The following is a 23,630-nucleotide window of genomic DNA, read 5'->3' as shown; positions in this document are numbered from 1 at the left end:
GTAAAGAGTGGGAGAAGAGGGTTGCATTGACAATCCAACACAATGGGCAGCACATTGAACACATTTTATAAGTGGTCAGAAACTTGTAAATAACTCATGAAAGAATAAAGTTACGTTAAAACCAAGCACACCATTGTTTTTCCTGTGAAATTCCCAATAAGTTTGATGTGTCACATGACTCTCTTCCTATTGAAAAAACAAAAGTTGGATCAAAATGGCTGACTTCCAAATGGCCGCCATGGTCACCACCCATCTTGAAAAGTTTCCCCCCTCACATATACTAATGTGCCACAAACAGGAAGTTAATATCACCAACCATTCCCATTTTATTAAGGTGTATCCATATAAATGGCCCACCCTGTATAAACAGCATTATGAAGCGCAGCTTTTGCTTACGGCCATACCAGTGTAAAAGCACCCGATGTAGTTTGATTTAGGTTGTAAAACACGCATGCGCTCTGCCAGTACTTGGATGGGAGAGTGCCTGGGATCCCCGGATGCTGTAAGCTTTTTTCCTGTACTGTACTACTCTACCTGACCATCAGCGTATGCCTGGGAACTGCATCTTTATTCTTTCCATTGTTAGCGACCCACCCGAACTTCAATTTATAACCAGCATTATGGATTGCTGCTCTTGATTATGGCCATACCAGTTTGAAAGCGTCTTATCGTGGAAGTTAAAGACGCAAGGTTCGCCCAGTATACGTGGATGGTAGACCGTCTTGCAACATCGAATGCTGTAAGCTTTTATTCATTACTGTTGTACTCAACCTGAACATCAGTATATGCCTTTAAAATGCATCTTTCTTCTTTCCAATGGAAGCTCTCCACCCCGATCTTCAATATATAACCAGCATTATGAAGCGCAGCTTTTGCTTACGGCCATACCAGTGTAAAAGCACCCGATGTAGTTTGATCTTCGAGGTTGAATACGCATGCGCTCTGCCAGTACTTGGATGGGAGGCTGCCTGGGATCCCCGGATGCTGTAAACTTTTTTCCTGTACTGTAACTACGCCACTTGACCATCATTGCATGGCTGGGAACTGAATCTTTATCCTGTACATTATTAGCGACCCACCCGAACTTCAATTTGTAACCAGCATTATGGAGCGCTGCTGTTGATTATGGCCATACCAGTTTGAAAGCGTCTTATCGTGGAAGTTAAAGAGGCAAGGTTCGCCCAGTATACGTGGCTGGTAGACCGCCTTGCAACATCGAAGGCTGTAAGCTTTTATTCATTACTGTTGTACTCAACCTGAACATCAGTATATGCCTTTAAAATTCATCTTTTTTTATTCCAATGGAAGTGCTCCACCCCGATCTTCAATATATAACCAGCATTATGAAGCGCAGCTTTTGCTTACGGCCATACCAGTGTAAAAGCACACAATGTAGTTTGATCTATGAGGTAAAACACGCATGCGCTCTGCCAGTACTTGGATGGGAGGCTGCCTGGGATCCCCGGATGCTGTAAGCTTTTTTCCTGTACTGTACTACTCTACCTGACCATCAGCGTATGCCTGGGAACTGCATCTTTATCCTTTCCATTGTTAGCGACCCACCCGAACTTCAATTTATAACCAGCATTATGGAGCGCTGCTGTTGATTATGACCATACCAGTTTGAAAGCGTCTGATCTTGGAAGTTAAAGACGCAAGGTTCGCCCAGTATACGTGCCTGGTAGACCGCCTTGCAATATCGAATGCTGTAAGCTTTTATTCATTACTATTGTACTCAACCTGAACATCAGTATATGCCTTTAAAATGTATCTTTTTTCTATCCAATGGAAGCGCTCCACCCCGATCTTCAATATATAACCAGCATTATGAAGCGCAGCTTCTGGTAACAGCCATATCAGTGTAAAAGCACCAAATGTAGTTTGATCTTCGAGGTTGAATACGCATGCGCTCTGCCAGTACTTGGATGGGAGGTTGGATGGGAGGCTGCCTGGGATCCCCGGTTGCTGTAAGCCATTTTCCTGTACTGTACTACTCTACCTGACCATCAGCGTATGCCTGGGAACTGCATCTTTATCCTTTCCATTGTTAGCGACCCACCCGAACTTCAATTTATAACCAGCATTATGGAGCGCTGCTGTTGATTATGGCCATACCAGTTTGAAAGCGTCTGATCTTGGAAGTTAAAGACGCAAGGTTCACCCAGTATACGTGGATGGTAGACCGTCTTGCAACATCGAATGCTGTAAGCTTTTATTCATTACTGTTGTACTCAACCTGAACATCAGTATATGCCTTTGAAATGCATCTTTTTCTTTCCAATGGAAGCGCTGCCCCCCGATCTTCAATATATAACCAGCATTATGAAGGGCAGCTTTGCTTACGCCATACCAGTGTAAAAGCACCAAATGTAGTTTGATCTAGGAGGTAAAACACGCATGCGCTCTGCCAGTACTTGGATGGGAGGTTGGATGGGAGGCTGCCTGGGATCCCCGGTTGCTGTAAGCCATTTTCCTGTACTGTACTACTCTACCTGACCATCAGCGTATGCCTGGGAACTGCATCTTTATCCTTTCCATTGTTAGCGACCCACCCGAACTTCAATTTATAACCAGCATTATGTAGCGCTGCTGTTGATTATGGCCATACCAGTTTGAAAGCGTCTTATCGTGGAAGTTAAAGACGCAAGGTTCACCCAGTATACGTGGATGGTAGACCGTCTTGCAACATCGAAAGCTGTAAGCTTTTATTCATTACTGTTGTACTCAACCTGAACATCAGTATATGCCTTTAAAATGCATCTTTTTTTCTTTCCAATGGAAGCTCTCCTTCCCGATCTTCAATATATAACCAGCATTATGAAGCGCAGCTTTTGCTTACGGCCATACCAGTGTAAAAGCACACGATGTAGCTTGATCTAGGAGGTAAAACACGCATGCGCTCTGCCAGTACTTGGATGGGAGGCTGCCTGGGATCCCCGGATGCTGTAAGCCATTTTCCTGTACTGTACTACTCTACCTGACCATCAGCGTATGCTTGGGAACTGCATCTTTATCCTTTCCATTGTTAGCGACCCACCCGAACTTCAATTTATAACCAGCATTATGAAGCGCTGCTGTTGATTATGACCATACCAGTTTGAAAGCGTCTGATTTTGGAAGTTAAAGACGCAAGGTTCGCCCAGTATACGTGGCTGGTAGACCGCCTTGCAACATCGAATGCTGTAAGCTTTTATTCATTACTGTTGTACTCAACCTGAACATCAGTATATGCCTTTAAAATGCATCTTTTTTCTTTCCAATGGAAGCGCTCCACCCCGATCGTCAATATATAACCAGCATTATGAAGCACAGCTTCTGCTTACGGCCATACCAGTGTAAAAGCACCAAATGTAGTTTGATCTTTGAGGTTGAATACGCATGCGCTCTGCCAGTACTTGGATGGGAGGTTGGATGGGAGGCTGCCTGGGATCCCCGGATGCTGTAAGCTTTTTTCCTGTACTGTACTACTCTACCTGACCATCAGCGTATGCCTGGGAACTGAATCTTTATCCTGTACATTGTTAGCGACCCACCCGAACTTCAATTTATAACCAGCCTTATGGAGCGCTGCTGTTGATTATGGCCATACCAGTTTGAAAGCATCTGATCTACACTGAAAAAAGTGCACAAGGCATGTCATTACTCCAAAGAAGTTGTTATACTTGATCTAACTCAAAGCATTTAATTTTCTGTCTAGCCATTAGTGTTATGTAAAAAGTTTGGTTGATTTAAGTTAAAAGTAAGTCTTGTTAGTGTAAAGTAAATACATTTCTGTAAATCAAATTAAAAATATTGGTTTTCATTGTCACGTGACTACTAACGTAATCCGTTGTCGCGGCGTCGATGTTCAGGTTTCCGACATCTTTTTACACCGCATGGATGTACTCAGCGTGGTAAAATGGGAATAAAGAAAATTGGTAAGTAATTTTAAACATATGTTTGGGCGTATTATTAACATTATACATGTATAATTTCATAAAATATTATGTTGTACTGTTGTTCTACATACGGTTAGTATTAATAGTTTGACGGCTCTAACTCGGCTAGAAGGTTTACAAGTTTCCCTCATCACGATGTTAAACCGAGTGGAAATAAAATAATAATAATACAAGTAAACTGCTTGAGGTGAAATGGATTGATATTGAAACGTAGTATAAAGACTGTTTCGGGTATGCTTTGGCGCCATGCATAACGTACATGCACGCTTCAGACGCTTTGTATGGACTTAACGTTGTTACTAAGCTTTATTATGATGATGATTTTTTATTGATTTATTATGAAGCTCGTGTTCACAAGATATTCGCTCTGCTTACTTGTATGGTCTCTCATTTATGATTAATGTTAACACATAACGTTAGCTTTACATGAAGGCCCAAACACATATCTTTAGTGATGTGCCTGAATGCTTATTTTAACGTATCGCGTCGACCAGCAGTAAAGAATCGTCTGTTTACTTTTATGTGAGCCAGTTTTTCATTTCTCTTTGTCTTTTGTAGGATGGGGTACAGCTGAACAACAATTAGGACAGGTTTTGAATAATCCAGTCATATGAACATCGTAAGTAATTTGCACCTTTTAGTTATTGCTTTGGAGGGTCAGTTTTGTAATTTATCTTTCTTTTCTCCTATGCTTTACCTCACCATTCTCGTTGGCAAGTAACTCAATGTGGAAATGCAAAGATTGTGGTGTCTCCAAAGCCAAGCGTTCTGAGCTTCTCAAGCATTTTAAGCTTGATCATAGGAATTTTGGATGTCATCATCCTTATCCTTGTGTTTATTCAGACTGTCCTTGTTCATTTAATACTTGGAGTTCTCTGAAGAGCCATGTGTCAAGGAGGCATCCTCAGCATTCCCCTCAAAGATGCATTGACAACTTATAAAGGCTTGCTTTGTGAGTACAAAAACACAAATTATTTAAAGACTACTTCCATCACATTGGGCAGCACCTGAGAAATAATGAAACTGTTCCTTGTGTTTTTAGTGGGTGCTCATACAAAACCAATATTTATGGATCATTTACTGTAGAACGCACAAGGCAAGAAAATACAAATCATTCTCTGAAGAGGACTTAAAGCCTGTAAGTGACTAATCCTGAATTTACCATGGGATTTTAGTATGTAGTGTTTTTGAAACTTTCTTAGATGCCCTGATTATACCTTTTGTTGTTTAATGCTTTGTGTGTATATGTATTTTTACAACTAGTTCTCAAAGTGAATTTTTTTTAGAAGTCTTTTTTTCTGTTTCTCTTTCTTACAGATTAATGCCGAATTTTTGTGCATCACGACCTTACCTTTACAATCGAGATATATGGCCTCTTTGGACAGACAGAGCTCTCAGCTTCTCCAGGTTATTAGGAGCAAAGGTGGAGTTCTCCGTGAAAAAACTAAGGACACTATTAAAGTTATGGATCAGGTATTGGTTGCATGCGTACAGAATTGCTTGTGGCAATCAATTTAGTAGTTTTTTGGTCTAATAAAAACAATGCATCTTGAACATTTTGTTCAGTCTGGACATAGACATCAGAAGAGAGCGCCTGCTGAAGTGCCTGATCGTGTACCTTGGTGAAGATGCAAGCTGTCTGATTAAAGAATACCAGGTAATGTGGACAATGCAAACTACTGAAATTTTCTCTTTAAAGTTCTATTTAACAACCAAATCAACAAGAGGGCGTGTAAATGATGATAGAATTTTGAATGTGAACTACTCCTTTAAAAGGGGTTGGTTCACCCAAAAATGCATTTTGAAAACTGTTGAGTAGATTGATAAATGCCTCTGATTGGCCGTTGTGGTACTGCAAAGAAACAAATATGTCTGTGATTGTCTACAATGGTCAACACATGGGAGTGTTTGATTGTACAAGTGTTTAAGCATTTTCAAAGCCAAAGAGAGTGTAAAAGTATGTCTTCACCCAAAAATGAAATTTTTGTCATCACTTACTCTACTCTTGTAATAAACCATACAAATTTTATTTTTACTATGAACACAAATGAAGATATTTTAATGAAAGTTAGCAACAGATGTTTGGGCTCTATATTGACTTCCATAGTAGAACAATACAAATAATATCAGTTCTATAATTTCAGATGAAGGGGTGTTTTTTTTTTTTTTCCCTTCCAAAGTCCCTCAATTACTCTCTGTTCTTGTATGTTTTTAAGCTGACCACAGTGAGAATTTGAAAAGACCACCATGGCATTTTTTGTGACCCGTGAAAGTGATACTCTTAGTCGTGCACTGGACATTTCCATTGTCATTGACGGTGTGGAAGTACTAAATGAGTTGCTCTCTGTTGCATGTGCCTGTGCCTTGATGTTTGGACTCATTTATGCACTGAACTTAAAATATCCTGAAGGACTCAAATATACCTTCGAGGCCTTTCAAAAAATAATCATGGACATAGAGAGTAAGCAGATGAGCCGAAGGGTGCAGAACCTCTCTTCAAAGCTGCAGGAGTAAATTTGTTTCTTATGACCCAGCTACAATGTTCTGCTGATGGCAAATTTCTTTGAAGATGTTGGACTGTGTAAAGCCTTTTATATGAAGTTAACTGTACTACTGTTTACTAAACCTGATTTGTTTTATCTTGGTTAAATTCTTACATTGTTTACTCATCCTTAAGCTATTCAAGTATGTAACTTGAATTAAATTTGGTTCAGAGACATTTTATGACAATTATGAGAGAAATTTCATTTTAGGGTAAACTATTCCATGAAGGTGAAAAGACTTTTTTTTTTCTTCTTTCAACCATTGGCTAATTTGGTAGGTGTATTTATTAAGTGTTTGGTTTTACACTGCCCATTTTAAACCAGTTTTTGGGCCAAACTTGTTTTAACTTCAGAACAATTCTAAAGGTTTGAAAGATTGCGTGTTTCTCTTCGAAACCATAACTGATTCTTATGGTGAATTAACATTGTATCCAGTGTATCTATGTATATGGACACTAAAAACTGTTATACAGTATGCTTATATAACAATACTATACACATTTTAGAAATGTTTTATAACAAAAATTGTCAAGTTTATGGTGTGCGTTTGTATGAGAATACTGTTCACATTATAAAAAATGTTGTATTATGACAAAATAAATTGTCAAAAGTTTGATGCTTGAAGTCGTTCATCTTACAGATGATAAAATTACACATTCTGAAAGTAAATAATTTTTTTTATATTACATTTTTATTTTAAATTGTATTTGGTTATATGTAAAGTAAAAGAATTAAGCTAATACAAAGAGAAAACATTATGACAAAAATATAATTTGAGATTTCCTTAAACTTAAAAACTTTATTTGATTCAAAGATACTTTTTGCTTTGGCTAAGTAATGGATAGTTAATTCTTTCCAAAGTAAAAATTTAAAGTTGATAAAAAGTAAACTAATTAGGTGTAACAAGTTGATGCAAAAATTTTACTTTGATCCAATGAAACACTTTTTTCAGTGTAGGAAGTTAAAGACGCAAGGTTCGCCCAGTATACGTGGATGGTAGACCGTCTTGCAACATCGAATGCTGTAAGCTTTTATTCATTACTGTTTTACTCAACCTGAACATCAGTATATGCCTTTAAAATGCATATTTTTTCTTTCCAATGGAAGTGCTCCTTCCCGATCTTTGATATATCACCAGCATTATGAAGCGCAGCTTTTGCTTACGGCCATACCAGTGTAAAAGCACACGATGTAGTTTGATCTACGAGGTTAAATACGCATGCGCTCTGCCAGTACTTGGATGGTAGGCTGCCTGGGATCCCCGGATGCTGTAAGCCATTTTCCTGTACTGTACTACTCTACCTGACCATCAGCGTATGCTTGGGAATTGCATCTTTATCCTTTCCATTGTTAGCGACCCACCCGAACTTCAATTTATAACCAGCATTATGGAGAGCTGCTGTTGATTATGGCCATACCAGTTTGAAAGTGTCATATCGTGGAAGTTAAAGACGCAAGGTTCGCCCAGTATACGTGGATGGTAGACCGTCTTGCAACATCGAATGCTGTAAGCTTTTATTCATTACTGTTGTACTCAACCTGAACATCAGTGTATGCCTTTGAAATGCATCTTTTTTCTTTCCAATGGAAGCACTCCACCCCGATCTTCAATATATAACCAGCATTATGAAGAGCAGCTTTTGCTTACGGCCATACCAGTGTAAAAGCACCCGATGTAGTTTGATCTACGAGGTTAAATACGCATGCGCTCTGCCAGTACTTGGATGGGAGGCTGCCTGGGATCCCTGGATGCTGTAAGCTTTTTTCCTGTACTGTAACTACGCCACCTGACCATCAGCATATGCCTGGGAACTGCATCTTTATCCTTTCCATTGTTAGCGACCCACCCGAACTTCAATTTATAACCAGCATTATGGAGCGCTGCTGTTGATTATGACCATACCAGTTTGAAAGCGTGATCTTGGAAGTTAAAGACGCAAGGTTCGCCCAGTATACGTGGCTGGTAGACCGCCTTGCATCATCGAAAGCTGTAAGCTTTTATTCATTACTGTTGTACTCAACCTGAACATCAGTATATGCCTTTAAAATGCATCTTTTTTCTTTCCAATGGAAGTGCTCCACCCCGATCTTCAATATATAACCAGCATTATGAAGCGCAGCTTTTGCTTACGGCCATACCAGTGTAAAAGCACACGATGTAGTTTGATCTAGGAGGTAAAACAGCGCTAGTACTTGGATGGGAGGCTGCATGTGATCCCCAGATGCTGTAAGCTTTTTTCCTGTACTGTAACTACGCCACCTGGCCATCATTGCATGGCTGGGAACTGAATCTTTATCATGTACATTGTTAGCGACCCACCCAAACTTCAATTTATAACCAGCATTATGGAGCGCTGCTGTTGATTATGACCATACCAGTTTGAAAGCGTCTGATCTTGGAAGTTAAAGACGCAAGGTTCGCCCAGTATACGTGCCTGGTAGACCGCCTTGCAATATCGAATGCTGTAAGCTTTTATTCATTACTATTGTACTCAACCTGAACATCAGTATATGCCTTTGAAATGTATCTTTTTTCTATCCAATGGAAGCGCTCCACCCCGATCTTCAATATATAACCAGCATTATGAAGCGCAGCTTCTGGTAACAGCCATACCAGTGTAAAAGCACCAAATGTAGTTTGATCTTCGAGGTTGAATACGCATGCGCTCTGCCAGTACTTGGATGGGAGGTTGGATGGGAGGCTGCCTGGGATCCCCGGTTGCTGTAAGCCATTTTCCTGTACTGTACTACTCTACCTGACCATCAGCGTATGCCTGGGAACTGCATCTTTATCCTTTCCATTGTTAGCGACCCACCCGAACTTCAATTTATAACCAGCATTATGGAGCGCTGCTGTTGATTATGGCCATACCAGTTTGAAAGCGTCATATCGTGGAAGTTAAAGACGCAAGGTTCGCCCAGTATACGTGGATGGTTGACCGTCTTGCAACATCGAATGCTGTAAGCTTTTATTCATTACTGTTGTACTCAACCTGAACATCACTATATGCCTTTAAAATGCATCTTTTTTCTTTCCAATGGAAGCGCTCCACCCCGATCTTCAATATATAACCAGCATTATGAAGCGCAGCTTTTGCTTACGGCCATACCAGTGTAAAAGCACCCGATGTAGTTTGATCTACGAGGTTAAATACGCATGCGCTCTGCCAGTACTTGGATGGGAGGCTGCCTGGGATCCCCGGATGCTGTAAGCCATTTTCCTGTACTGTACTACTCTACCTGACCATCAGCGTATGCCTGGGAACTGCATCTTTATCCTTTCCATTGTTAGCGACCCACCCGAACTTCAATTTATAACCAGCATTATGGAGCGCTGCTATTGATTATGGCCATACCAGTTTGAAAGCGTCTTATCGTGGAAGTTAAATACAAGGTTCGCCCAGTATATGTGGCTGGTAGACCGCCTTGCAACATCGAATGCCATAAGCTTTTATTCATTACTATTGTACTCAACCTGAACATCAGTGTATGCCTTTGAAATGCACAAGGCGGTCTACCAGCCACGTATACTGGGCGAACTGTGCATCTTTAACTTCCTAGATCAGACGCTTTCAAACTGGTATGGCCATAATCAACAGCAGCGCTCCATAATGCTGGTTATAAATTGAAGTTCGGGTGGGTCACTATCAATGGAAAGGATAAAGATGCAGTTCCCAGGCATACGCTGATGGTCAGGTAGAGTAGTACAGTACAGGAAAAAGGCTTACAGCATCCGGGGATCCCAGGCAGCCTTCCATCCAAGTACTGGCAGAGCGCATGTGTATTCAACCTCGTAGATCAAACTACATCGGGTGCTTTTACACTGGTATGGCCGTAAGCAAAAGCTGCGCTTCATAATGCTGGTTATATATTGAAGATCGGGAAGGAGCGCTTCCATTGGAAAGAAAAAAGGTTTCTGCTCTGCACCTCAATAACATACTGTACTTCCAAGTCTGTATGTGAACATTTAAGTTTGGTTAACTTGCCTCTTATCTTCCAGTTAAACAATAATTCAGCAGGACTTTTACCTGCTCTTCTTTGGATAATCCCTTCTGTAAATTGTTACATACTTTCTTAATTCCCTTTACCATTCAAGACTTTCATACTGCATTTTGGTATTCCACTTCTCTATTAGCTTTTGCCCATCCTGGAGTGTTTTTTAAATGTTTAATAGTATTCTCCACACAATAATTAATAATGAATTCTTCAGATTTCAATTGTGGACCATTGTCAGATTTCAAAGTAATAGGAAGTCAATGTCTACTGCATATTCACTCTAAACTATGAATTATCTTTTCGGAACTAATACATAGACTTAAACACATCATACTCATAGTACCTGCTGTAGCAATCTATCATTACTAAAACTGAGTGATTGGATGCAGTGGTCCACGTAGGTCAACAGTGACATCTTGCCAGAACCCCCCTGGCAATGATGTTGCCCATAAGGTTTCAGTTGAATTTTGACGTGTAACAATCTGACACCCATGACATGATTTGCAATGTCTCTCCACTTCTTTATCCATGCCAGGCCGCCACAGCTTACTTCTAAGATGCTGTGTTGTCCCTACAATTTCTAAATGTCCTTCATGAGCCAATGCTAATCCTCTGCCTCTTAGTCCCATATAGCACAAGATATCCCAGTATGCTTAATTCATCAGGTGCTGGTGCAAAGACTTTGCACTTTTTGAAGTGTCCACTTTTTATCGCTTTTCTCATCTCAGTTAATTCAGGGTCAATAGCAGGTGCTTCCTCTTCCTATCTTGTGGCCAGATCACTTGGTGTAGCACTTACAGCCACAAATCTCACATACTCATCTGACTCATGTAAGTGTTTTCTCTCATTACTGCACTTCCTGGTAGACATGACCCCAAAAATAGTAAGATTACAATCTCAAAACTCAATGTTCAATTGAGGCAGAAGGCTTTGAGTGTGGACTGAAACGGGATGCAAGTGGCTTATGTTCAATTGCTAAGTCATTCTCCTTGCCATACACATAAGGATAAAGTCTATCACATGCCCATGCGAGAGCTAGGGCCTCTCTCTCCAACTGTGGATATCGTTTCTCACAATCTGATAAAGATCGCCATACATAGCAAACAGGAATCATCTTACACTGCTGCTTTTGGACTAACACAGATCCCAGTTCAACTGGGATTGCATCAGCAATTACTTAGGTTGGTACATAATTGTCAAAATAAGTTAATGTTACAGCTTTAGCTAATACTTATTTAAGGGCAAAGAAAGCTTATTTTTGTTCTGGTCCAAATTTGAATTGTGCATTTTTTCCTAGTAAGGCGTCTCTATGGTTCTAATAACACTACAGTTTGGGGAATAAATCTGCTTCTGTAGCAGACATGACCGAGGAAACTTCTCAATTCTGGCATTCACTGGTTCCCTGTTTTCTAACACTGCCCAGATTCTCTGTCCTGTAGGTCCTACTCCTTTTGGTGTGTGGAAGAATAGCTTTAGGGATTCATTGCTTTCATCTTAAAGAAACAGTATAAAGAGTTAATAATATCAGAAACATTTGCAGGCATATCAGGAAACCAGATAAAGTTCAAGTGAACTACAAAATGTACTGTAAGATGATTAAGAGATAACTAAGAAATCAGCATATATTCTGTAAAAAACTAGAATGGACAGTTGTTATATGCACAGAATTTTCAAAGGTGGTGGCTCAACTCAAAGGTATATGAAGAAACAGACTTTCATTTAATATAAGTCATTTGGGTGTAAACCGATGAACCAACCAGAGTAAAATGCACGCATTGATTAACACTGTATGTAAATTCAACCGTTTATAAATTGAACCTCTGATTTTTTGTTTCTCTGATTGTTCTGACTATGCTGTAACAGACTGCTTTTGAAGAATGCTCCCTCTAAGGCATTTTGTCCAGGAGTAATTAAAAAATGGAATGAACAACCTTTCTACTGATTGATTACTGATTGATCCTGTTAAGGGATATTTCTTTCTTTCATAAGATGTTAAATTTATAGCACAGGTGTCAATAATATTCCCATGAAATTCAAATACTTAAATTGACACTTTATTTCGGATCAACGTCAATTCATACTCTCTTAGTAATTTCAATACAGCATGCAGCCTTTTTGTCTTGTGTTGCCATATTGTGAACAGGGGCAATGGCATCATCTAAGATTTAGTCAACTTCTCCTATATCAGCTAAACCACCAGCTGTCTCTTGTTGATTTTGTTCTTTGGCTGAAGATACCCCAAATAAAAGCCTTTTATGTAATACCCACCCATTATGAACATCAATAGTTGTAATTTAAGGTGATTCAGGAGTTAGCTCAAGATGGTCATAGCCTCATTTCAGATATAATTTATTGAACACATATATAGAGCTATACATGCCTTGTAAAAGTTCATCTGCTGTTGGAATTGAGTAATGTTCTCTGAATATTGCAAAATATGCTTGTTCCACATCAATTCAAAGTCTGATTTCCGAGTTTTATTTTGGCAATATAACCACTGAATTTAACCATGACCATTAACAATTTCAATAATGTCCAGATCTGAATTGTTTAATTTTATTATCAACAGTGTGGTAAAGTTCTTTTTAAATAAATAATCACTGCACTCACATCTAAGTAGGGGGGCCATGGTAACATGGCGAGAGCGGTTTCTGGGTGTGATGGGTGAGCGGACAGCCCTACACTAAGTGCACAGGTGTAGGATTGTCTTTGACCCTAACTGGCGCCATCAACTGCTAATTGACACAGCTGTGCCACGTCCCCATTTTAAAATAAAAGGCGCAAGTGTGAAGAGGAGAAGAAAAAAAGAACAGAAAAAGAAAAACTAAAAGGAGAACAAGAGTGCATAGGTTAAATGATGGAGAGAAAGGTAGGATTGGGAGTAAGCTGCCGCTTATTGAGAGAAGCAGGTAGACGGGGATGGTGCCCCTGGAGGCAGTGCGAGGCCAGCACTCAGGAGGGGGAATGAGGATCACTTCTCCTGAGCAGCCAGGAGCAGGAGTGATTGCTACGCTCCAGTGTGTCCTCTCACCGGGTGGAGCCTGAATTGGTAGCGGTGGACACGGGAGCAGGTTCTGGTGGTTCCCTGTGGAATGCAGGTGTAATGGATGTCTGCACCTGTTGGTGGATGTCTCTCTGTGCTGCAAGGTCCGGGAAGGATAGGCCAGACAGGCATCAGTTTTAAGAAGGAAACATGGGGGATTTGGGTTATAACCTCTACCCTCATCTTGTTTTTATGGATTATTTATGAATTGTGAGCACTGCACTTTCTTTTTGAACACTTTTTTGTTGGTTGGTTTTTAATAAAAGAACTGAACTCTTTTGCACCTTCCTTTTGTTTCATGTGGTGTTCTCATTTGTACAGCTCATCTCGGTCATGACCATCAAAGGTGTCGATGTCAAGAAGCTCCCAAATGAAAAGAGGGGGCATGGAGCCGTACCCGCACCGTCACAAACAGTTGATTGAAATTGAATAGTATTCTCCCAAGAGAATGGGCTACTATCATCATTATAAATATGTAAACCAATCTGCTTAGTTTTCAATTTCCCCACACCCTGGAATACGTCTGGGTATTGTAGCTGGAGTGCTGGTTTTAGATTCATTACAGTTGTATTATTGGCACCCAGTTTTAACACACCAACATTGATGACTGTTTCTTTGCCTAAGTGCATTTCTCTATTCCATTTGATTAGGACAGTGGTTCTCAACCTGTGGGGCGGGCCCCACTAGGGGGGCGCAAAGTAACAAAAAGGGCACAAAGATGTGAAAAAAAGAAAACAAAAATCGAAAATATGAAAAATACATCTATTGAAACCAAAACAAATTAACTTAAACTACATTCTGATACTAGAAAAATAAATATAGAGTTAGATAAATGTTGATAAAAGTTAAGTAGGTATAATAAAATATGCATCTATAATATATCATTAATTAAAAAAGAAAAAATTGGTATTAGTTGGCTCCTTTTAAAAAAACGTAAGGGGGACGCAATTTAAACTGTTATGAAAACTCGGGTCGCAAATACTTAAAAGTTGAGAAACGCTGGATTAGGACAAGTTCTGCATATAAGGTACGGTCAATTACCTTGAACTCACAATTAAAAGCTCCTTTCAAAGGTAAAGGTATTTTGTACGGTCCAGCGTGATGCAGAAGCAAGGCTCGCCTTCGTTGTTTGACCACATTCTCTATGTCATTTGCAATATTGAGTCCTTACCCGCCAGCAAAAAGTTCAAAAGAAGTTAGCCATCTCACCTATCTCGGCTCCAGTGTTGCTGGATCCGCATAACAGTCAAACTTCAGGGCAGTTGCTTTATCTGTAGTATGAATTTAACTCAAATTTTCTCAGTTGTACGCTTTATTATCGTCGTCGCCAATGTCTGATATTTACGGAGGCTCCGAAACTGCCTACTTATTTGCGTTTTCAACTTATAATTTGCTGCTACCTGTTGTAACTGTGTGTTGTGCGCTACTGACAAAGTAAGTTGGTTTCTTTTTTGCAGTGTTCAATGTAGCTTAATATCTTAGCTAATACTGCAACTTATATTAATGTTCAGTTTGCAAACATACAAATACGCAATGATGGCTATGTTTGCTGTTCACGAGTGAACATACTGTTACATTTGTGCACTGTTGACCTTTAAGGAGAGATGCTCTGTAGTCTACTTCACTCCAAGAAGTTAAAATATGTTGATTTTTGTAGTATTAAACGTAAGGATTTTTTTTTTGTAAACCGTCTTGGGCATTACACTGTACCTTTATTCTGGGTGATAGTGCCACCTACTGGTTTGCTTAAAGAATACGTAAAGTTAAAGGAACTTGCTCCACTGACAGACTGAGGAGATCGTTCCTCCCCCACACTATGTGACTCTTCAATTCCACCCTGGGGAGTAAATGCTAACATTACTTAAAAGTTATTGTCTGCTTTTAAATGCATTTGTATTACTATTTAATTTAATATTATTTTTGTATCAGTATACTGCTGCTGGATTATGCGAATTTCCCCTTGGGATTTATAAAGTATCTATCTATCTATCTATCTATCTATCTATCTATCTATCTATCTATCTATCTATCAATTTAACATTGCTCTTCTGGAAGTAATAAAGTTTCAGTTTGACATTTAACAGGGATGTACGGTCGAGGGGAGGCATAACCTTAATATAAAATAAATGTGTCCACTGGTGTGTGCTACAAATTTGTTTTCTGTGTGATTCCAATAATTTAGATAATTTTTATAGTCAAAATTGCTGAAATGGCGTATTTCTTGTTCAAATAGAAATGCGAGGTATGGCAGTGATGAGCCTCACCTCACATCCTACTGCACTCTCCCTCACACACGGGGTTCATACATGCAATTGGCGTGTGCCTGTTGCTGTCTCACTGTATGTCACCAATATAATGTTTGCAGACACGTTTATTGTACACCCTCACTTTCCACAGCCTGGCTAATACCTCTAATGAATGTGTGTAACATATAAAGTTTTGCTGATTGGACTTAAAACCGCAGTGAAAAGGCACAAGGTGTGGCAAACGGTACAGTTCCGCACTAAAAGGGGGCAGATGTGAACCCATCAGGTGCTTGTTGTTGCTGTTCTTCTACGCCAGGGCTGTCAAACTCCAGTCCTGGAGGGCCGCAGTGGCTGAAGGTTTTCATTCTAACCATCTTCTTAATTAGTAACCAGTTTTTGATGCTAATTAACTTCTTTAGCCTTAGCTTTAATTAGCTTGACTCAGGCGCCTTAGTTGTTTTTTTTCCTTAATTAGCAGCCACACAGTAATCTATACTAATAAAAGGCAAAGCCCTGACTGACTCACTCACTCACTCACTCACTCATCACTAATTCTCCAACTTCCCGTGTAGGTAGAAGGCTGAAATTTGGCAGCCTCATTCCTTACAGCTTACTTACAAAAGTTAAGCAGGTTTCATTTCGAAATTCTATGCGTAACGGTCATAACGGTTGACAACATCCGCCATGTTGAACTTTCTTATTTATGGCCCCATCTTCATGAAATTTGGTAGGCGGCTTCCCTGCGCTAACCGAAACTGATGTACGTACTTATTTCGGTGGTATGACGCCACTGTCGGCTGCCATATTGAACTTTCCAATGGTCTTTGTTACTTATGGGCCCATCTTCAAGAAATTTGGTATGCGGGTTCCCAAAGCTAACTGAGTCCTACTTACGTACATATATACGTCCATGGCCTGCAGCTCGGTCACTTTGTGAGGCGCCGTTGGGTCCCCCATCCCAACGCCTACCACGTTGTTGGCTGCCTGCCTATATAAGGCCGTCCATCGCTTCGGTCTCTTCATTCCCTTCCTTGCTTTGCCACGGGATTCATGTCTCCCTGCTGATAACTGCAGCCTTTTTATTTAATCCACAGCTTCTTTGCTGTTTTATTGTTTGTTTATTATGATTATAGTTATTGTGTAGGTATTTTAGACTTACTTTACATTGTTCAGGTACCCATTTCCTTTATCGTTCCAACCATTAACATGTTTATCGAGGTGATCACCATCGATCAAAGAACTGTCACTTACCGAGTGGTTTCCATGCCTGGAGATGGCACCTGCCTTTTCTATTCTCTGTGTTACATATTGCACTGCCATATTAGGCTCACTGTTGATATCCGGAGGAACATTGTGTCTTATGTATTGAATGACTGGGACAGGTTCAAGGTGTGGACTGATGACGGTACAGGAGATAATTATACTACACAGGAGCACTATAAGAGTGAAATGCTTAAGCCCTTCACCTATGGTTCTGCATGTGAGTTGATGGCTGCCACGGAATTGTTCGGTTGTCGCTTTCAAGTGTACCGAAATGGCCAAATATTTTACACCTTTTGACAACCGCCAATGCCTCTTAAACATCTTAGATTCACAGGTGACGATTTCAGTAGTGGACACTTTGATGTTTATGAATGTTTAAACTCTCAAAAGCTGGATGTGAAGTTATCGATGAAACCGGTTGTATGCTTACAACGCTTGACAGATGCCACTTCAACACAATAAGTCCTGCAAATACGGTCGTAATTGAAACAAACCATGAAACTCAAACCGATTATGACAGCAGCAATCTAAGCTGTGAGATTTGAGGCAAGATTGCTTTTCACATGGCCAACTGTATGTTGCATGCTCAAGAGTAAGCTCAGCGCACAGCTTGGTCATGTTACAACTGGAGGGCCGAACTCACAATGTGGTATACAAAGAGATCCTTAACAAATAATTATTGGTATATTTTCCCTCTGTTTAAAAAGGTTTACTTTTCTTCTTAATAAAAATTTTAAGGTAGTACTTCGCTGCTGTGAAGCGCGGGTATTTTGTTAGTCTATACTCATAAAAGGCAAAGCCCTCACTGATTGACTGACTGACTGACTCATCACTAATTCTCCAACTTCCCGTGTAGGTAGAAGGCTGAAATTTGGCAGGCTCATTGCTTACAGCTTACTTACAAAAGTTAAGCAGGTTTAATTTCAAAATTCTATGCATAACGGTCATAACTGAATCCTACTTACGTACATATATATGGCCATAGCCTGCAGCTCGGTCGCCGTGTGAGGCGGAGTTGTGTCCCCCATCACCATGCCTCCCACATAGTTGGCTGCCTGTCTATATTGCATCCCCCATACCCATGCCTCCCACGTAATTGAGTGCCTGCCCATATAAGACCGTCCGTCAGCAGCAATCCAATACACACGCTGCCGCTAAATATTCACAGGCAAATCAAAAAGTTAATACCGGGAATGCCTATTAAACATCTTAGATTCACGAGTAGCAATTTGGGTGGTGAGATGTCTATTGAGGTGATAACTGTAATATTTTTATGTCATTCAAATGTATTATTATCAGGCATGGTTTAGGCACCTATGTCATCAGGAAGGCACCAGAAAAAGGGACCTCAAGGTTACTATTATGGAAGTTAATCTAAAGCACGGATGCTGTGAATGTAAGAGCTGTAATAAATAAAGTTCCCCTGCATACTTTAAAAGAAAGTCTCATCATTTCATTTTTCACAATTTGTGAAAACAAGACATGGTGTCAGAATAGAGGACAGTCATGGATTTTGTTGGAGTTCCCTCACCACGAATTGACTGAGATTCTCTTAACCTGCCGGGAGAATGGAAAAAGTGCCGACAGCACGTGGAGCTGATGTTTTCTGGCCCACTAAAAGGCAAAGACGAGAGTGAGAAATGCAGCTACCTGCTCCTGTGGACTGGGGAAAAAGGAAGAGACATTTTTAACACATGGACTCTCACCCAGGAGGAAGCCAAGGTACTGAAAACTTATTATGACCGTTTTGAGGCGTTTGTCATGCCTAAGACGAATACGATATTCGCAAGATACAAGTTTAATGAGAAGACGCAGGGTATAAACGAGTCTTTTCATCACATTGTAATGGAGTTAAAATTGCTGGTGAAGGACTGTGCTTATGCAAACGAAGATGAGATGGTCAGGGATAGACTAGTGTTTGGCACAAACTCAGCAAAAGTGCGAGAGAAACTTTTAAGTGCCGGGTCTTAGCTAACATTAAATAAAGCCGTGGACATCGCAAGATCGCACAAGATAGCACAAGCACAGCTGAGAACCTTCGATGCATGTACTCCGAGCGGCTCACGTGAACTGACTGTGAACGCAGTACGCAGACAACAAGCAAGAGCTCCAAAGAGCGCTGAAAAAACGCATTACACAATTGAGAAGGCAGCAAAAGAATATGAAGTGAGTGACGCATACAAGCATATTCATAAGTGCAGCTACTGCGGAAACAAAACACACGGTGGAAAAAGTCAATGTCCAGCTAAAGGAAGACAGTGTAAAAAATGTAGTAAATTGAACCACTTTGCTAAAATTTGCAGGACTGGGAAAGGTAAAGGTGTGCATGCAGTGTCTGATGTCTCAGATAAAGAGGAAGACGAGCTGTTTATTGATGCAGTAAGAAAGGAACAACCCTCTGAAGCTGAACAAGCCTATGTAGACATATCAATAGGAAAGCACGGTGTAAAGCTTAAGTTTAAATTAAGTTCATTGACACGCTGCCGCTAAATATTCGCAGGCAAATCCACAACTTAATACCGGGAATGCCTGTTAAACATCTTAGATTCACGAGTACCGATTTGGGTAGTGAACACTTCGATGAATGAAACCTGTTATCTTTACAACGGTTGACAAACACGGAATGTAACTTGAACACAACACATTCTCCAAATACGAACCTGATTGAAAGAAATAATGATAATCAAATCCTTGATGACAGCAACACTCATAACAGTCATAAAATAATTACATTGACAATCATGTTACGTTATTTTTAAAATGTTTACTTTTCTTTTTCATAACTTCTTTAACACACTACTTCTCTGCTGCAAAGTGCAGGTATTTTGCTAGTGAGACATAAAACAAGCAGGACATGACCAGCTCACCTGTACTCATCAAACAAAATCTGAAAATAAAGATGAACATCTCAGTAAGGTTGATCCCTCAGGTTACCAAAACATTTTAGGAGTTCTTAGAAAAAAACAGAATATCAGCAGTTCTGGAAATGTCTGTTGTGGGAAAAAGAGAGCAGCAACAAGCCATGGAATTGAATAACGGGTTTAATTAACAGTAGGAATCAGCTTCTCATTAAGGAACTGGTTGGAGTTTGAAGCCCCAATTTAGCTAGTCATCTGTTGGCTCGTTTCATGTCTCATTTCTGTTTGGCTGTCATTTAATGAAGAAACTAATCAATTCTGAAGACTTAATCCTTAAAAACAGGGCTATTAAAATAGAGGGAAAAGAAGTTAATTAGCAGTGAAAACTGGACACTGATTAGGAAAAGGGTTAGAAAGAAAACCTGCACCCACTGCGACCCTCCAGGCTTGGAGTTTGACACCTGTGTTCTACGCAGACGTTCTGGGCGCCAATAAGTTATCAATATCAGAAAGAAAAGTGCACTTCAGCAGTCCATTTATTTTTATTCTTTGTTCCGACTGACTGCCAAAATGGAATATTAAGATTTTTAAAACTAAAGGAAAATAAAGAGGACTTTTACAAGAAATTGACAGAGATTTTCATGGAGAAGGATAGGTGCATGGACTTCATTTACAATTAAAGGTAAGACCAATTTTATAAAAAAATGGGATTAGACTAAGAAAAAAACAATCCAATATTTAAAAAATAATTTTTGACCTTAAAATATTCTTTTGTTTTTCTTGTTATCCCTTTGTTGAACTGTCTGTATTAAAATCGATTAAAGCATCAGAATTAAAAGCTTCTAAAAACAAGTAAATATTTCAAGTAAGGTCAAAAATTGAAATCATTTTTTTTTGTACACTACTTAATACTTTCATTTGTACTGAATGAGTATTAATTGTGGAATTGCAACAACAAATTTAGAACACATATTGGGTGGGGAACAACTCTCTCTCACTGTCACTGCTGTAAATTTAATGTTTTTTCTTAGCCAAATGTGTGCCTTACCTAACTGTGTGTAAAAAATGCTGATGAGATTTGAAACATAAACAGTAGTCAGTGTGCATGCGGACAATTGAATAGTGAATAAGCTACTCTTTTGGGTTCATATATTAGTAAATTTGACTCTGATGGAGTCAGTGCCTCACCAGCCATGAACCTCACCGCACGCCAGTGACATTTAATCAGTTATGTTCATGTACAGTAATTGTGTACATATTGTATTTACAGTAGATACCACATACACTTACGTATACATATCTATTAAAGTACTTGAAGCAAGCTTGAAAAAGGGTGTGATCTAGTCTCTGGTGTAGCTGCAGTTCTTACTAGCCGAAGAATTAAGCCAGCTGGTGTACAGTCAGCACAGTAACATACAAATGTCCCTCACAGTAATGTGTATCACTATGGCTGGTAGACTGAGGGGCAGCAGACGACAGTTCAAGTAATGGGAGATGAGACACCTCCTCAACCTTAAGTACAGCCTCTTCTAATAAATATTTCCATCTTGTGCTTTTTAACATCATTGCCATATTACTATTATGAATATTTAAAATGTATGTAGAGAAAATGTGTGTCTTGTATAATGTGAATGATAGAAAGGATGATAAAGCCTTCAATGAAACTCAGTGTTGATGATCAGTTAACAAGTGACAGCAGTTGTCTGCTTTGAGTATCTCGACAGGTAAGGAGCAGGTAAACGTCAAATGTTTTAATGACTAAGAGTTTGTAGTTGGAACATGGGTTAAGAATTTGGAAAGGACAATAGTTCAGCCTTTCATTAATTTTATTTACATAAATGCTTTATTGTGCTGCATTTCAGATGGATTCTTATTTACTGATCCCTCCCCATCCTTCGATAAGATGCATTCTCAAGGATTAAATGTTGCTGGAAAAGTCAGAAGCTTTTTTGAAAGTTTGTGACCAGATGTGCTTAACTTGCTGATCCTACCTGCCAGGACATGAGTGAACTTTATGTCCACCTCTGCAAAGTTTCTTTACAACATTTTTGTCTCATTAACGCAAGTACCAAGGCTCTCACAAATTGTAGAAGACACTGTTGATGGCACTGGTTCTGTCTGAAACACAATTGTAATTAGTTATGCAGCACATGCTTTCACATTACAAATTTTACATTTTAAAAATTAACACATTACATATCAGGTATAAATTTGAAAATCATTAAATACTGACAATGCTTATTTATTGCACTGGGTGTGACAAGGATGGATAGGATTAGAAATTAATACATTACAGGGTCAGCTCAAGTTGGATGGTTGGGAGACAAAGTTACAGAGGCAAGATTGTGTTGGTTTGGACATGTGCAGAGAAGAGATGCTGGGTATATTGGAAGAAGAATGCTAAGGATAGAGCTGCCAGGGAAGAGGAAAAGAAGAAGGCTTAAGAGAAGATTTATGGATGAGGTGAGAGAGGACATGCAGGTGATGGGTGTAACAGAACAAGATGCAGAGGACAGAAAGATATGGAAGAAGATATTCCACTGTGGCAACCCCTAACGGGAGCAGCCGAAAGAAGAAGAAGAGTTTATTGAGGAGTGTCATGCGCATTATACTGTGGTGACGGCTAAGTCAGCTTTGTAAGCTCTAAATGTAAAGCTTCTCCCAGCCTCTCTGACATGATCAAGTTGGGAAGAATACAAGCCGAATTGTTACAGTACTCATACCACCTTACCCAAAATATGTTCATTAAATTGATAGAGATTTTACGTGGGAAAAACTCCACACCAACGTACAAGATGACCCATGTGAATCTTTCATAAAGTCACTCAAAAGTATATGTTAACTCACAAATAAGTATTATATAACTGTTTTTTAGAATATTGTTACTTTTGCTTAGATATCATTCAATGCGTGAGATCTGCACTGATCTAATTCATATCAAAACATTGCGCAGTTCGATAAGGGTCCTTGCTTTTACTTTTGAACGAAAGAAGATCCTCAAATGATGTGCTGACCAAATCTGTTTCTGAGTGTGTCAATGTTATAGGCAGGCTGCTGGCATTATGAAGTGGATGGGGGAAGCCCTTGGGATCCTCATCCATGGAAGACCATTGGAGAGCCAATGGGGTCAGGCCTGTCGGGGATCAGAACTGGTGGTGTGCTGAGGCGTCACCCTCTGCATGGCAGCACTCGGGTCTTAATTTGAGGTGGCCCATCTGGGTAGGCGCATGTATGTTTTGTCTCTCCAGCATACTGATTATCTTCCTCTGCTGTCGGAGGAGCTGCATAAATTCTGCATTTCTCTGGGACTGGCCAGATCTCTGTAGGTGGGTACACCTTTTATTGATCTGGTCACTCAGATGGCTGTCATACTTGGGAAGTAGCTGCTCTTGCAGCCCAGGGATTCCCAAACTGGGGACCGACTGTGGCTTCAGGTTTTTGCTTCAACCAGATTCATAATCAGTGAGAACTGATAACACGGATCTCAGTTAATTAGCTGGTAATTTTTAAGGTCTACAGAAGTACCAAGTTTGTGAATTCTGACCACAGACTTGTTGTTGTTCCTCTGAAGATCCAGCTTAGGTCCAGTAGGTTACCACCTTCTAGGAAAATGAGGCTGGACCTAGCCAGACTCCAAAATCAGGCTGTTTCTGACAAGTTTGCATGCAGTTTGTGTTAGAGCCCTTCAATGACAAGACCCTGAAGGTTGCTGAGGGTTGTGTTGGTGTTACTGGTGTTCCCAG

Source organism: Polypterus senegalus, chromosome 3, assembly GCF_016835505.1.
Source record: "Polypterus senegalus isolate Bchr_013 chromosome 3, ASM1683550v1, whole genome shotgun sequence".
Classification (NCBI taxonomy): domain Eukaryota; kingdom Metazoa; phylum Chordata; class Cladistia; order Polypteriformes; family Polypteridae; genus Polypterus; species Polypterus senegalus.
This window is presented reverse-complemented; position numbering follows the sequence as displayed.